Below are 17,847 nucleotides of genomic sequence, written 5' to 3'. Positions count from 1 at the left end.
TTAAAACCACAACGGTAGGTGAATCTCGGATAACCAACTTCACTCATGCTTTTTTTTGTAATATATAAAGATAGAATTTAAATATAAACATATAATTTAAATTAGCATTAAATTAAGAAGAAAATGTAAAAAAAAAAATCTACTAGACCCCAAGCAATTTCTACTTAGGTTCAATGCACAAAATGATAATTTGAAATGAAAAAAAGAATAATCAGTTTCTGTATTTTAAAACCTCAAGAGCTAATAGTATTGTTGCGGATCAAATATAAATAATTAAATAAATAAATAACCCCTCAAATCAAATAAACACCTCCCAGGACTATTGAAGGACTCTTTTTGAACCTTTTTGAATTAATGAAGATATATTCTTTTAATATAGTTGCACTTTGTTGTTTGTTCGCTTTTATTTATTTATTTTTTCATTCAGTTTTATTTTAAAAATGTCTTTGCCTGAAAATGTTTGAATGAAAATCTTGTGACATTCATTCCTAGTAAACAGTTTTATTTTGAAACATATTACCGGATGTAACGTCAGTTTTTCTCACCAGCTTTCCGCCTCTCTAATGAAATACGAGCAGCTCCCGTTCACCTCCTCGCAAAGCAACAAACGCGCTTTCAGCGACAGGAAGAGTAACGAGACAGCTTGAGCAAGACTTGAACATGCAGTTTTGTCAGCTCAGCCGTGGCTAAAGTTACGAGTTTGTGGATAAAACAATTTAAAAAGAAAAAAAAAAAAAACATTCCCGAGGCATCCTGATTTTCCTCCTCAGATTTTTCCACAACAGAGCAGAGCAACTGTCCCGGACTGTCCACAGCACTCTGTATACGGTAGGCTCTAACTAACCTAACAATCAATGAAAACATGATACAATTAGTGTGCGTGGCTTTATATCGGGGTTTGAGTTGTGCCAAAGCATGTGTGTCTTATTGTTTACTTTGAACGCACAGATATCCAACTTTGTCACACCTACTCCACACAGGTGTATGATTGGGAAATAAAGAGTAGGTTCTTTTTCTTTTGCACTTTAAAAAGTCTCACTTCCCTTTTTTTTTTTTTATCGATGTGTGCATCGGTCATGACAGGTTGGGTGGGTTTAGACACAACAAAGTGCCTCCTGTAGTGTATCCAGACTCATTTCCTGTCCAGACTTCAGCTTCAGTGGAGATTATAAATCACCAGTTTCCTTATCGTGGACTTTCAGCATGTCCTCCTCATCGGTCTCTTCAAGACTAATCTGGTTTCTTTCTATCTTATCTGTTTAGAAATGGAGGGCTGGCTAATTGCTGTGCATTATTTTAGTCTTAGGGACATGATTGCTTTTCTAGGAACTACTTAAAGTTGTCATTTCTATGAAGAATCAGTGGGTGTCTTTCACCCGATCTCCTCAAAATTTGTATGTACAATAACCTAAGCATGTTGATTGAAGCCATGACTATATTAGAGCTATTTTAACACAAAAAGAATCATGGCTAGAAGATGATCACGTGCTAAAAGTGGGCCCTCATGGCAATAAGAGCCTTTAAATTTTACCCAAAATACACCTTAGTTTTTTTGTCCCCCTAGCGAACTATAAGAAACCAATAAAACATTCACATTAGCAGCAATTCTTTCTGTTAGTCTATGTAGTATATTAAATTTGTGAGTTTTGGTTGGTTGTTACACTTTGTGTGGATGTATATTTGCTTTAGCCCTTAAATTGTAATGTGGACATCAGTAGGCTAAAGTTATATTAGTTATTAGTCAGTTATTAAGTTATTAAAGTGATTATTATAAGGAATAAAACCTTGTTATTTGTTTCCACCCACACTTTGGGTCTACATGATGTGGAATGTGTTTTTCCTTTGTGGCTTTCTGGTCTTTTCTAAAGCTAGAAATGACCAAACGTGCAGCATCACAGGAGACCTGAAAATCTAGGCCTGCTCCACAGGCGGTGAGTTTGTTTTAGGATTGGTTTGCTGCTGTCAACCAGAATGAATAACACCAGCAGGAGCTCAGAAAAAGTTTTACTTAACAACAAGCAAACATGAAGTCTTTGGGGACAGTGGCAGATTTTATGACCCAATGACAACAGAAAGTAGGAGAGAGCAGTTAACATTCACTCAAGTACTGCCTGATCTGCCCCTGGGACAGAGCAGCAACATATGTGAATTCTTAAAATGAATGGCATTCCCCCCGTGACGCTGTCTGCAGTGGAAATTGGCTCGACTCAGACGCACATTTACAGTACTGTTGCCCGGTGTGCTGTGAGGCCACACTTTGATAAAAATTAAAATCTGTAAAACACAAAAAAGTTTACATCTATATTAAGAAGGATTTATGCTGCCGAAAAACCCTAAGTGCACTTTAATAACGAGGTAAAAAAAACCAACATTCCCTCTATTTTAGGTTCGCAGCTCAGTCATCTGTAAACAAAAGGCCAAATGCTTGGAACAAGATAACATAGTAAAGAGCAAACAAAGCGAACAGTAGGGCAAGCTCCGGCCTTCAAACCCCCACAACTCTGCAGGATGCTGTATTGAAATTTCTTCTGCTTAAACATACAAAGCAAGGTCAAACCTGTACCTGAGCAGCTTTGTCAGTGAGAGGCTACACAGCCTATTTGCATTGATAATTTGTCAAGTGATTTTTCTAAGCACATGGCAAGCTTCCCTAATTTCTAGAGGAGTGCTTTGTCAGCATAAAAGAGCACTCCTGACACTAAGACATATCCCGCATTCTGTGTTTTTATTTTCTTCTCTTTTTGCATGACGGGTGAATCATGACTCTTGATGTTTAGGGTTGGGGTGTGATGACCAGTATTTTGCTTGGTTAACAAATCTGTGTTTGTTTTGTTTTTTTCTGTCCTGTATTGTATATGTTGAAACCTTTAAATAAAGGTGTCAGTAGGGTGCTTGAACCATCAGTCACACAGGCCTAGAGACCAGTTGGCGACCACCCCTGGGAAAATGTTACCTGACCCCGTGGTTGATGAGTGGTTGCTGGCTGTCCCTGCCAGAGAGGGTGTTGCAATGAACCCTCTTTTGGTCATTTGCAGATTGCCACAGTTGCCTGTAGTTTGCATGTTGTTGAGTTTATTCATCCTAGTTAAAGGCTGCATGTGGGAAAACACCTGTTACACCTACAAAACTCCCAAAATCCAAGACTAGTCAAGCTGCAGAAAAGGTTTTGCTAATTCAGGCTTGCAAATACTTATGTGCTCATTTAATGTAATCACATTTGTCAGCTTTTTATGTGATTATTATGAAACAAACTGTGTGTATGAGACACTGGTGGCCTTGAGGCACCGTATGTGCTGCCAGTAAAAATCACCCCAAGCACTAGAAGAGAAAGCACTGTTTTGATAGGGAGGTTTACTTTAGAGCAGTGCGCATTTGGTCATGTAATGTGTCTTCTCGTGGGACCACACCTTGTTTGTTTCTAGTCAGACTTGTTTGAATCAGGAAGGCTGAGCTGGAGGTATATTAGTTTTAAAAGGCCATATTGTTTTTGTTTTCTCTGATACTTCTCAGTTGTGCTGCTGTGAACGTTGCCCTTGAGCTCTTTAAACTGAAGGTCGTGGTCCTCTATTGTTTGTTTTATGCTGCACAAACTGTCTCCTTGAAGGAATAATAATCTGAGAGAAACTTTAAAAGACAAGGGAACAATGGCAAGATAACGGGAGCTGTCAGGAACGTAAAAACATGTGTTGTATTTAGTCTTCGTGAGGGCCCATCACGCCACATGAAGTGCAGATTTAGTAATTACTGGGTTTCTTTGTTTATGCAGCGCCTCATTGTGTTGAATTTGTTCTCCTCTCAATGATTGCTTGCTGTAATTAGTGTTGTTGCAAACTTTCCCACACAACAGTGTTTTAAAACTGTCTGAAATTATGATGCTGGGACTTAGTGAGGCTTTTAACACAAATAGCTGGAGAAGAAGATTGGATACAAGCTTTTATTAGTATCAACATTACAGAAGAAGAAATAGAGCTCTACTTGAAGATCAATAATTCGCTGGGAATTATGTCTTAAAGGAAGACTTGCTGTGGGCTGATATAAAATCCATGCTTTTTCGACTGTGTACAGATGAGCTGAATGGGGGTTTCAGGTAGCTGAAAGACTGCAGGTTGCTGAAGATGTTGACTAAACAAAGTGAGCTGTGACCAGGCAGCTTTAACTGTGTGCCCTCCTTTTTCCCACTGTTAGAGTTACTGATTTCGAATAGCTTATAGTGAAATTCCAAATCTCTTTTTGTTGTGATATGATTAGATAGGCAGTGTTTCCTCCTCTGACCTACAGTGCATTTATAATTACTTTATGCTTTTGTAAACAGTCCTTGAGCCTGTGTTGCTGGGCACACGTCTGGAAATGACAAGAAAGGGCAATTCTTTGTACTCTTGTCAGTTCCTGTATTTTTATATATTAATACAATAGGATGTGATGATAGGAATTTTTTATGGAAACCAGAACACCTTGGCAGGCTAAGTACGAGGACATCAACTCTAATCCAGGGCTTTTCTTGTCTAAGAACTAGCTTTTGAGGAAAAAGTCATACTTTCTCTGATGCAATACCTTGACTTCAGTTCTCTTCTAATACTGTAAACGAAGGATGAAGCCGGGAATGATTATTTTAGCTGATGGAAAATTACTTTTAGGGGGTTACGACAGCACGCTTTGTTTAAAAGGCCTGTAGTCCTGTCTTTTTTTTCTTTTAAGCTTCAGTAAACAAAGGTTCTCTTACATAAAACTGATGAAAGGTTAAAGGATAAAACCTCTTTGTTGGAGGGTAAACGTCTTCTCAATATGCAGGAAAACTTTGGTAAAGTAACACCAAGCCTGGCTTAAACATGATTTTCCTGACTCTGTAAAATGAAAGTAATACATCTAAGCTTACAAATATGCTAAATTGGTATTTATGAGTAAAAGTATACATGACAACCAAACCAAAGTAAGGACCAAAGTAACCATAATTACTTTTTATGCCTCATTTATTTGCACTACTCTTATTTCAGCTCAGTGTCAGAGTAATTAGGTTACTGGATTAAGTTGTCATTTACACTAGTTGCTCTTCTTCCTGCTGTCACTATGAGTACTCCTCCTCACACATATCGGCATATTTTTATGCCTTTAACTTGTCAGTGTGGTTCTTCATGAAGATCTTACATGAGTTGACGGGGAAAGCTTTGCCTGGCTTCTTCTTTTTTTTAAACCACAGTTTACAGTTGTGAATGAAACTATTATAGATACAGATATTACAGAAGCTATAGATGTAGCAGCTATAGATGTAGCAGGCGCTATATCCTCATGTCAAATAGTCTGACTCGAGGGTCAAGGAAGCAGACTCAGGAGACATTTCCAGTTCCCAGAGATGAGCGATGTATTTACAGTGATATGTTTACAGTGATATATTTACAATGACCACCATTATATGTGAAAATGAACAAACCTCCCCCAAATTAACTTGATTAACAAAAACCAAAAAGCACATGAACTAGGTAACACAACACACCTCTATGTGAGAATCACATAAAGCTACTTTTCTGGCTCTGTATGGAAGGAAAATATTCAAGAAATCACTTTGTGTCCTGAAAAACAAAAGGAAACATTCCTATGAAAAAAAAAAACACCCCTCCTTTTGGGTTAACTTGTTGATGTCAGTCATGACATCATCAGTACTTTAAAAATCAGGATATGTGGAGCGGGCCTTTCCCACACCTGACATACATGAAGACTGAGAACGAAGAACCAGTGTAAGTATGCACAAATGAGTTAATCTGCAACATAATAAACTATAAAGCAACATGGGACCAAGTATTTGCTTTAATCTGCTGAATGTTTGATTTTGACGTCAACATAATGCTTATACAAACAAACCTGGGATACTAAGTGCAGCAGTGTTACTTTGACAATAGCAAATCATAGCGAATAAACACATGTAGAGAATAATGTGCAAAAAGTCAATACTTCTGAGATGAATGGGGAGTATTTCTACTCATCCACTTTGTCACACCTCTAAACTGCTGACCCTTTGCTTTTAGCTTCCTCTACTTTTAGCTCTGTGCTATAGCAAGGAGTTGTCCTCATATACTAAACTGAATCTTTTAGCTTATTGATAGTAATTTTAAGCAGTTTCCTGTTATTTCTAACTGTTGGATAAATGGTAATGTCTATTCTGCTTCAGTAACAGCAACCCAATCTAATAAAATAAAAACAGCTGGTTAAAAAATGACATTTGTATTGTAAAATTAGAATTGGAAAGGGTTTTTTCCCCCTTTGGGAATGGACCTAGGACCTATTTATGGGGATACCAGCATGACTACATTTTGGTTCAAAATCCATGAAAAGCCTGAGAACTCTGCTTGGAAAAGGTGTTATGAATAACAGAGCCCCTATTTTGGCAGATATCCTAGATTTATTATATAAAAGATACGTGACAGGGGCCATTATGGCCATACAATTAAATAATTGAGAAAATGATCTTTATATTTATTTAAAATGCACCCCACAATTAAAATAACTTGCAGGTTTAATTTACTGCTGAGCCTTGTGACCTGAGCTCCTGTCGAGGATTTGGTTTGGTACTCCTAGCCAGCTCTGAGCTCTTTGCACAGCTGGACTGAACAGCTGTTTGAGGGCACTGAGAGGCAGGGGCTGAGGTTTTAGAGACCTCAGATGCCTGAGCTTGGGAACCAGACAGGACATTTTGTGGCCTTCTTTTCTGCCTAATCTGTCCTGACGCGACCAGGTTGCGTCTGTGATCATTAAATTTTGAAGAATACAGATTAAGATGGGGAGTATTTGGAGGATTTAACAGCAGATGAATGTTGCACCCAGGCCTCCCAGTTTCTCTCCTTTGTTAAATCTCATGTGATTTTTTTTTTTTTTTTTTTGCTTTGTCCCAATTTTCAAGTGCAGCAGCCATTTATCTGTGGACATTTTTTACCTTCTAAATTGCCATTTTTTTGTCCTCCTTGTCTCCTTTCCCGGTGCTTTGACTAATGGCCCCATTTCAATGCAAATGGACCATGGTGCCAAAGCACCCTCCATCCATATTTTAAAACTTTTGACTTCCAAAACTTTGGCCAAAAGTTTTTGTTTCTAGAAGATTTCCCAGGACTTTTTTATACCTCTACAAAAACCCATAGAACCACATGTAGTACAATAACTTCAATATGTTATATGTCAACATGATCAACTTATGTTTGTGTATTATACAAAGGGTGTGCAACTAGGAAATGACTTTAATGTTAACCTGTTGATTTTCTGTCTAAAAGAATAAGGCCTATTAAGCTTTTCAGTTTCACTATCTTTGGGGGTTATCCGTGTAATGCAGTCCTGCAAATCTAGCCATTACAATGTGAGACTCCCACACACAGTTACGGCAGTCAACGTTAACACTGGCATGGAAAAGTTGTCCAGAGACCCTGCAGAGGTGGGTTGACATCTTGTACAGGTCAGACAGCATTTTATCTTATGTTATCGTTACCTCTCTCAGCTCCTCGTACTGCTTCAGGCTGAAAACATGTGAATTTGAGGGGATACAGACGTGGGATGTTGGCCAAAATATGCATTAAATACAGGGGAAAAACACAAACAAAATAAACACTGAATATTGAAATTAATTAATTAATAAGATTATTACTGTGAAGCTAAAGTGTAAAGACAAGTTTTAGAATACCTGTCTCAGAATATTTTCATAGCTTGAATTTATAAAGGTGAAATTGCTTGATTTATAAAATATTCAGCAATGAAGCATTGGTGTGGATGTGACAGAAGATGGGGAACGAGAGAAGGCATCATAAAGAGAAGACAAAAGAAAGCCACTAAAGCAAAGACAGAAGAATTTAGAGCAAATGGTGAAGATGAAGGAGAAAAATGTAACACATGTAGTTAGGACTACAAGTGGTGTCCTTGCCACAGTGTGTAAAACAAGTATAAACAGACGTTTAAGGCAGGAATTCCCACTGATTTTGAAATAAGAATCTCAAACCCTGGACTCATGCTGGTGTCATGACACTGACGTCATTGTTTTGCCAGTATGCAGCTGTCAGAAAAACATTGTCAGTCAGTTGATAAGCTTCAGGGCACGTGATTCAGAGAGACTGGAGAAGGTTCCCTTTTGTAACTGTTTTCTTGATTGATTGTTTTGCCAATAAAATATCACAGAATGTCAAAAATAATCTTAATTTTTTAGTAAATATATTGATGTTTTTTTTCCCCAACTAACTTTCCAAAACTCAAGCAGTCATTTTACCTTATATGACAAGATTTTCTGATAATAAGAGGACTTATTTGTTGCAGTAATACTTAAATTCAGTTTCACTGTCTGGCCTGACTTTGGCTTTTTAAATAGACTGATCAGCCAGTGCTTTAAAAAAATTAATTCAGGGTTATTTTTTATATTCAAGTGTGACGCAAAGTGGACATGACTCTACCAGTTTTTATTCTACAGACAGAACAGAGTTCATCCCCTGAATACCGATGAATGTAGAATATAAAAGTTCTCTCCTTTCAGTAAATTTCTAATGTGCTGTATAGAGAAGCAGGCTGAACCTCTCATATTTCTCTTTACTCAATCACTGCTCCACCGCTGTAACTGCATTCGTTCTCTTAATCATCCCCAAATGTTTTTCCCCATCCCCACAGACTTGACCTGTGCCACTGCCTCCTTTCCTGTAGTCACTTTCTGAATGGGTCCCACAGTAGTGACTACATTTACAGTTTTGTAAACAGCCCTGATAAGATGCCAGAACGGCTGGGCTTAGTTTCCTTCAGAGATAAGTTGCTGTCATCAACATCACTTGGTGACTCAGGGAAAAGTGTCCTTGGTGGGTGGAAGGTAGGAGAGTACACTATTTAAGTCTGAAGTCATTGAATGAGCTACAAAGCATACTGCCAGAGTTCTAACAGTGTATTACAAGCCCAGTGGGGATAGGTTATATATTTTATAATACAAAAGCTACAACTTGGTTTAGCTATTCTATCTTACTACCTTCTTGGAAGTGTAGCTAGATTAAGCAGAAATCACAATCATGATTGGTCATTTTATTTTGGTAATTGTTTGATAAATGTAATTAACTTAAGTTAATAAGATGCACAATATTAACTTATTACACAGAATTTTCTTGAGCTTTAACTTATTAAAAAAAGAGGTGGAGGGAGACCCAGGGTCTTTAAGCCCCAACATGGACTGATTCATAGCGCTTTTCTACTCACCTGGAGTACTCAAAGCGCTGTATACAACATACCTCGTTCACCCATTCACAACCACTCATACAAGTGCAAACTAATAAACATTCACACTCCAATGAACGCATCGGAGGGCAACTTGGGGTTAGTATCTTGCCCAAGGATATTTGGCATGCAGACTGGGGAAGCCAAGGATCGAACCACCAACCTTCCAATCAGTAGCTGATCTGCTCTACCACCTGAGCCACAGCCACCCCAACAAGGTTTTGTTGTGTTTTAAATCTTCTCTTCTTCTCCTCCAACTTCATCCAGGCTTATTTTTGTTTATCTAAGAAACATCTGGAAACTCATCTTTACTGTCAGCCAATAAAAATTTGCTCTTTACATACATTTTCAGTCGTCCTTGGTTGCTTATAGAAAAAGCTATCCCTTGCACGCCATCCTACTTGTTAATAGTTCCTTTAATTTTCTTCCACTTAAACTTAGTATTTCATGCAAAGCCTTACGTGGACAAGCTCTTGCTCATATATTGTAGCAGATCTGCTGAGACCTTTTATTCAACAGTTGGCCTTTCCCATCGTCTGAACAGTCGTTTAATTGTTCCACACTTAGTTTAAATTCAGAGATCACCAGATGAGATTGTGGTGCCTCAACTTTGGAACAGCCTTCCTCTATCCATGAGACAAGCTGAACCAGTGGTTTGATTTAAACATCAGCTGGAAACTAATTTTTTGTAGGTTACCTTCTCCTTAATTATTTATCCTCATACTTTTGCCAATAGCATGGCATGAATGTACATTTAAATGTGTGTTTGTATTCACTCTGTTGGATACATGCATCTACTAGTTTTTTTTCCCCTCCAAATCATGAAGTGCTTTCTAAGTGTATGATTTACAAATATTTAAAAAAGCCTGCAGGAACAACTACTACAGGGACAAAGCCAACTTGGGTAGTGCAGGACTCCCATGCCTCTGGAGACCTGCACGCTACCTTTTAGTCATCTCGCCTCTGTCTAAAAAGTGAATGAGTTTGAGCTTTTAGGGAAGAGTACAAACACACCGTTATAAAAGAAAGGGTGTGTATATATTGTTATGAGCCAAAATCACCAGCATTGAAATTGAATTGAATATGAAATTGAAGACCCAAGCAGATATTATAACTACTATTTTATAGTAGAATCATGGTAGGCTAAATAATCTTTGCCACGTGAAGCGAATCAGTGGTCTTCCACTAGTTATATTTGGGTATTACCACCCCAGTGCCTCTCTTTCTCGTCACTCTCGTCTGTGTGAAATACAGAGGCTAACACTGCTCCTGTGTTTTCTCTGGGCTTTGCAATCACTGTTAGAAAAGATTAGTGTAGCTATGTTAAATTGTTTGCCCCTGTCAAGGCCACTGGAGTTATCAACTTCCCTGGTGGAAACCCTGTATATAGAGCCTTTATCTTTAATGTCAGAAAGACTAAAAAGTCCTGCAGCAGATTATATGGCACTGATCCCTAATCTTGATATCACTGAGTCAGTCTGAGATTACATAAAGAGCTAGAAGCACCTGAACAAGCTCTGAAAATGGGGGACTACATCTAAAAATGCTTGCAGCTTTTAAACGGTTAATGCAATACTTTTATTAAATGTTTCTGATCCCATTTGCTTTGAGTCTACATACTAACCACATGAGGTTAATTTGTCCGCTGTTTTGGATATGTTACAATAATGGTGACAAGTGAAGAAGGCTCCAGTTGCCATTGTTAAAACCCAATTATTCAGGCCTACAGACCAGTCAGTGAGCCCCTGGCAACCACCTGTCACTAGGGAAAAATTATATTCCTCAACTGGAAAAAACGTCTGGTGGCTACTTTGGTTGCTAGCCTTTATGCTGCTGTTGTGGTTTCTTCTTGGTTTCCAGATTGGGTTGCACTCTTTCAAATTGTATTTCCACTTTGTTAGTAGTCAAAGAATATTTGTAGACAAACGTGGAAAAATTACGGGCAACTGTGACAATCTGCTATCAGCCAAAGCAATCAGCCTCTGATAGCCTGCAACCACTGCCAACGAGCCAGCAGTAACCTAATGCTAGCTTGTACATTGCACTTGTTCTAAACATGCATTGCATAACAGCATGTAGTCACTGTGAGCATGTTAACATGAGTGTTTAGCTCAAAGCACTGCTCTGCCTGAATTAATCTGCACAGAATTACAAAGATTCCTGTAAAATATTCTTCTGCTTAATCATAGGAGGGCATCTCTGCATTGTAGCTGAGCACAATTTTGCCACATGTTGTCTGTTGCCTGAATTAAAGTTTATCCCAAAATGGCCTATAAGGAGAATATTTTACAGAGCATGTACACATTGTGTGTTGCATCATCTGTGGATGATTACGCAGTCTGAAAAGAGAAAAAAAACCCTTTAAAAACAACATGCCATATTCCCATGAGCAGATGTGATTGGCGGCGGTAGTTAGTGTGATCATGACATTCACAGCTGCTGCAGGGAGGCCCATATGTGCTGATGTACAGTAAAGCCCTGCAGCATCTCTGACTCCTGCTTCTCTTCTCATTTTTTCCCCTTCCCTTCCTGCTCTCACACTGTTTTTCTCCTCTTTCGCTACCACTCATTTTGCCACTCACTTACTCCTCAGTTGTGTCAGCTGGCTGTTGTCCTTCTGTCATCCATCTTACAGCCTCTGACTGAGGTGCAGCCCACAGGCTTTCTCGACGACTGGCCAGGAACATGAGAAAACAGAAAAAAATATATAAACAATGCAGCAACTTGAGAAATGAATTGACGTCATTTCTGTGATCCTGAATTTTCATCAGACTGGATTCATATGTTCTTATTCAGAGCCATGTACACAAAGTGAATATTTTCCACTTTTAAGGGGCAGTTAGTCTAAACCCTACTGTTTATGGTTAGGCAATAAAAATTACTCTGCAAGGTTTTAAAAAAAGATATGGTTTTTGGTTAAAATACAACAATTGCCACATTTTTGCTCATACAGTCCAAGGTCAGTCTGTCCTCGATTCACAAAAAACACATGGCACATGATCATCTAATGGGTCTTCACCAAAATTCTGGAATAACTGAATTGGTGTCATGAGTTCTGAGCTAGTGAATCACTGAGTTTGATATAATTTTGGTTGATAACGTGACATGTCTCCACTGAACATACAAAATACACGCTACAGATCTAGAGTCATGCGAAAAAGAAAGTTTTCATTGAGCTCCAAGTAGACCTGTGGAAAAATAAGTGCATCGTTGGAGCTGTTAAATACTGATCACTATAAAGTGTGACCACTTCTATAAAAGCAGATGTTTTAGGAGTTTGCTGGTCTGCTGCATTCAGATGTGTGTTAAGACTTTGCCACAGTCTTTCCTGGAGTGGATGTTCCAGCAAGTTGGACAATACAATGATCAGAGGAAAAACTCCAAAAACTCATAACTGACATCTCAGACTGTGCAGGCCTCAGTTACCATTTAAATATTAAAGTTCACAAAGTTACACTTACAAAAAAGCTTAAAAAAATATTGCTTTTTTTGTAAGGGTTGCCAGGACAAAGTCTGTTCTTTCTAAAATGGACAGACCAGCAAAGCTTAGGTCTGCAAAGCTGCATCTGGCCAAACCAAAAGACTTCTGGAACAACTTTCTTTAGTCAGATGAGACCAAAGTGGAGCTGCAATCGGAGAAAACCAAAACGAGGTATATTAGCACAAACACCTCATAACATCTGTTGAACACCGTGCCTGAGGGGTGATGATTTGGACTTGTTTTGTAGCCATAGGACCCTGGGAACCTTGCAGTCATTGGCTCAACCATGAATTCCTCTGTACACCAAAGTATTCTACAGTCAGGGGCAGCGTGATCCTCAGCACAGCAGTAAATCTACAACTGAATACAGTTGTAGAAAACGCAATCAAAATCCAGACTTGAACCCAACTGAAATACTGTGGGTGGGACCTTAAAAGAGCTGTGTAGAAATAAATGCCTCCAAGCCTCAATGAACTGTAGCAACATAATAACATTGGGCCAGAATTCCTTCATAACCATATGGGAGACAAAAAAATGAGTACTTTAAGTTATTGTTACAAACTATTGAGTCATGGGGTGTAGATTTACAGAAGACTGCAAAGCCTTGTGAAAACTCTTTTATCCCCATGTGACTTTACTTCCTATTGAAACACATCAGTTTCAAAGTCATGCTGACTGTCAGGAAAAAACAGGACAATTAGTGTCCTTCAACATGAGCGAGTAGGTTGTTTTATCTTGGCTCTTTCATGCTTTTCCATGTGACTGGGAAGAATTGGGTACACCCAGCTAGAAGGAGACGTCACAGCAGACCTAGAACTCAGTGGTGGGATTCTGTGTGTCAACTATATATCTATAATGATAGATTTGATTGAATAACCTTTTTAAAATTATTTTGTTTGTTGGAGTTTGACCTGTTTACGTCTTTAATCTTCAGCTATTACAAATCTCTGGAAATAAGAAGCAAGTTACATAAACTGGAAATATTCTTTACCTAAAAATATTGGCCAACAGCCCACTTTTGCTTTCGTAATCTTCAGACTTAAGTTCTCCCTCAGTTTTGTTGTCATTTGCTTCATCCGCCCTCACTCAAAGTCACGCAAGTCAGGCTTTTATAAATAATCAAACATAAAACTTGACTGTTTCTCTTGAGTTTGAAGAGAAACTCATAACTCAGTGTAATATTTCATCCTTTGTCTTTTGTTGTTTCTGTCAGTCTCAAGTGAGTCCTGAATGGCAGAATTGTTGCAGACATTTATCTTGGCTCTCTTGAAGCCTCCACCTTTTCCTTTTTATATCTTCATTTAGTTTCCTCACAGTAAGAGGTACTGTGTGTAACTGAACTTATGTAAGTGGGACGACCCCCTCCCTGAGGTTGGTTGTTTGGATATTTTTAAATACATTTCTCCTTGCTCTCTGTGTGATTTCTGGCCTGATTATTCTCCAGCTTGGAGGCCACGAGATGGACGACACATAAATGTACTCTTTTTAAAACAGGCATGCTTATGACTTATAAAAATATATCTCAAAGAGAAATCATATGCCTATGAAAGAGTCAAAAGAGGTGAAGGTTTTTGAATGGGGGGGGGGGCGGCTGTGCGGTAGATGTCTGAGTGACTGAGAGGTGATGGGAATGAATGAGGGTGCAGATCAGAAGCTACGTAGGAGGTGGGATGCACGGTCAAGCAGGACCTGCGTCACAGTGTTGCATAATAGCTTATTCAGACAGAGGGGAAGTGGATCTGAAGTGAAGAACATGTGCACACTGTTTGAATACGCTCTCATCCTGTCATCGCACTGCCAGACTATCCTCGCCTAACAAAAAAAACTTTTCCCGGTTATTCCTTTTCCTTTCAACCCCCTTTTACACAACCTACAGTGAAATAAGACAACATATTTTGGGTTTTTTTTCACAGGGCTGTGCAGCTATGCTTATGTATAGGGATGGGTACCGGTATCCGGTGCCATGATGGCACCGGTTCTGACATAAACGGTAGTAACCAGACCGAAAAGCAGCGCACATTTCGGTGCTTTTTTTTTTCCTGAGCTGTGATACACTTTAGATTCTAGCCAATCATTTTACGTTTCCGAGGATAGTAGGCGGGTCCAGGTACGTACGTTCTTTTAGAGCAGAGCTACAGATTAAAAATGCCCAAGGCGAAGCGGTCAAAAGTCTGGCTGTACTTCACAGCAAAAGATGCAAACTCAGCAGCAACAAGTGCTTTAAGCTGATACTGTGATACTGTCAAAGGAGGTAACACCTCAAATCCGATGAAACACCTGGCGACGCATAGCGTTTTTTTTTAAAAGCCGAGAAATGCGCCGTATTTGATAGCTTGCTGCGAGACCTCACACCGTGCACATCTACTGCGGGTGGGTTGCCAGTTATCGGACCCGGAGCAACATCCCCCAAAAACCCGAAGAATAGAGTCCTGGCCCCTAGCCCTGCCAGTGTAGCAGAAATGATGACGGATGATGATGGCAGCAGCCGCCGTTCTTCTCTGCGTGAGTAGCTTAATGTTGTTCGTGTGTAATTTACGTTGAGTAGGCTAACCACGTTATTACATTAATGCATGTAAGGTGAACTAGCAAACATCATCATAGCTACATGCGGCTGTCTTCTTGTTTGATGGCAGATACTCCCTTCACCCTGGCCAAAAAGGCTAAAATGACCAAAGAAAAAGTGGAAAACAGTTAAACATGAGAGGTTTTTGGACAAAGTTTGTGTTTTTTTCCATTGTTTAAGCACTGCTTCCAGCCAAGAGTGATACCATATATGCCCCATAGCTGCAGAAAAGGCTAACATTGTTATCTTTTTACAAAAAAACAGCTGAACATGAGAGGTTTTTGGACCAATTTTGTGTTCTCCATTCTTTAAGCACCGGTTTGAGCACCGTTTAAGCACCGGCACTATTTCAAAAGTACCGGTTTGGCACCGATATCGGATAAAACCTAAACGATACCCATCCCTACTTATGTATGTACAGATGCAAAAAACTTTGCAACTGATTATTCTTTGGTTTTCTTACTTTTGTTGTCATTTTGTACAAGAATCTCTAAACCATTGTAGAAAAGAGTCGGCACATCTTATTGGTTTTGAAAATAAAGCCATTGTGTAGTTATTGTAGCTTTTGTTTTGCATTAAAACGATCTAATAATGGAACAGATGTAATGTTTTACACTTAAACATTTATTTGCATTTTTTTTCATTCCAAGATTAATGGCTGACTGTTTTTATTTTGAAAGGCATTTAATGGAGAGGCAGCTGTCTGTGACTCTGATGTATTGTCACAAAGTATATGTTTTTGCTAATTCAGAAAGACTTAATGACATAAAATTGCTTTCAACTGTATTTCAACAGATGCACAGCAATGAAAAGCAACTACTGGTCCCTGAAGTCTTAGATTTCACTTAAAGAAGGCAATAAAATATGATGCACATCCTCATTTCATTGTAACCTCATCCTCAGTCTCCACTACTCATTGCGTGGAAGAAGTAGCTGGATTTTTTCTCCCAGGAGGTTTTTAAAATGCAGGAGTATGTCTGAGGTTTGGCCTGGGTGAGGATCCTAAATGAGGATGTCTGAGAAAAACTCTGAGATTCTGCTGATCCACCTTCTTACTGTCCAAACAAGGCAGACATGCCATTTTTCCTCCTTGGATTCACTTCCCCCTCACTGCCTATTTTATCCACTTTAAACAAACATCTGTACGATCTCAGAATTCTGAACACAATGTTTCCAGTCTCCATTAGATGTTTCCCCCCTACATTTATACTGTTAGATAACCACACATTTACAATTTACAACAGCAGTCAAGTGAAAATCAATTACATGCTTTTAAGTTTATTATTACAGGATACTGTCAATATGACTGTTTGCATGGTGCTCCTTTATGCTACACCACTTCCCTGTTTTCTGAATGGCCTTTGTTGAGTGTGTAAAGGTCCAACTGCCTCTTACCGAGTTTGTTAACCCGCCTGCAACCTTTGGTACATGGCTGAGCATTAGGTTTATTATTCTAAGTGCTATGGGATGGCAGTGTTTGGACAAGGAAGAAGTGGGACGCCACCCTATTTCTTAATAGTCCACTGGGCCCTGTGTTTTTTGTGTTTGCATGTGTATGTTCACATGCTTTTGTGTGCGCATGCCTGAAAGCCTGGAAAATGCAGAACCTCATTTATCTTCATTACTTATACTCTATTACACTGTCCTTCCCAATAGGTGGCTAAATTTATTTCCTGCACCTCATCCCATTTAATCCTGACTGCTGCACAGTGTAGCTGTGAACTTACTGAATCCTGTTATGCTCAGACATGCACATATGTTCATAGTAATCCTGCATCTTTATGCATGTAATCAGGATATTAATCCCTAACTGTCAACTCGGGTTGTCTGCATTGATTATTTAAAATTAACTTGATGCACAGACAGATACCTCTTATTAATCCTCAGTGTAGGCTAATAAAATACTAGGATTTCATTTAGTCAGTGCAACTGAAGCACAAACTTTTTGGCTGGGTTTCACCACATAGCAGGACATATTATGTGTAAGATGATTTAATTAAAAACTCTCCAAAAGGCACCAGTAGCAAGAGCATGGCTCGGAGGTCCACTTCAGTGACTCAGGATTGACTTGTTTTTTGAAGCCTCAAGTGGTCACTAGAGGAACTGCAGCTTTTGATACTTCAGCACTGGCTTAGATTTTCAGCCCTTGGTTTGCAGCTTCTTTTGAAACGTATGTTTTTTTTGTTTGTGTTTTTTAGGGCTTGTTGGGTATATTGGTGTCTAAAATTGTATGTGTGAGTGTTTGTCTCTGGAAAGACAGGCTGTCTACATAATAGCCCTGTTTTTATTCTATGACAGTTGTGATTGGCTACAGTTCACTTTAAATTGATAAATTTTAATGATTTAAAAAAAAAATGATTGTCACAGTTTATTTATGTTTAGCTTTTATAAACAAATGTCAAAATATCTAAACTACATTTTGCAATTTCTTTTGGGATTTTAACTTTTTTCCAGGGTATAGTGAAACTCTAATTTGAGATGGAGAGTAGATGACCTGCTCTGACTCCCAGAGTTGTGATTTTTCTTTCTTTATGTGGATGATTGTTGGCACTCTGGCCTACAGATTAAACCCTGATCTATCATCTGCAAT

General features: G+C 38.8%; 1 protein-coding gene across 1 annotated transcript in view; it reads left to right on the top strand.

Moving 5' to 3' along the window:
- Positions 1-573: 573 nt before the first annotated feature.
- The window catches only part of LOC146381286 (leucine zipper putative tumor suppressor 2 homolog), a 45,044-nt gene continuing 27,770 nt past the window's right edge, over positions 574-17,847 (top strand). The window contains exon 1 of the mRNA XM_084937248.1: positions 574-828. The gene's annotated coding sequence lies outside the window, so the exon portion shown is untranslated. The remainder of the gene's footprint in view (positions 829-17,847) is intronic.

The sequence above is a fragment of the Perissodus microlepis genome, chromosome 8 (genome assembly GCF_051167445.1).
Source record: "Perissodus microlepis isolate ML-2025 ecotype Zambia chromosome 8, ASM5116744v1, whole genome shotgun sequence".
NCBI lineage: Eukaryota > Metazoa > Chordata > Actinopteri > Cichliformes > Cichlidae > Perissodus > Perissodus microlepis.
This window is presented reverse-complemented; position numbering and strand designations above follow the sequence as displayed.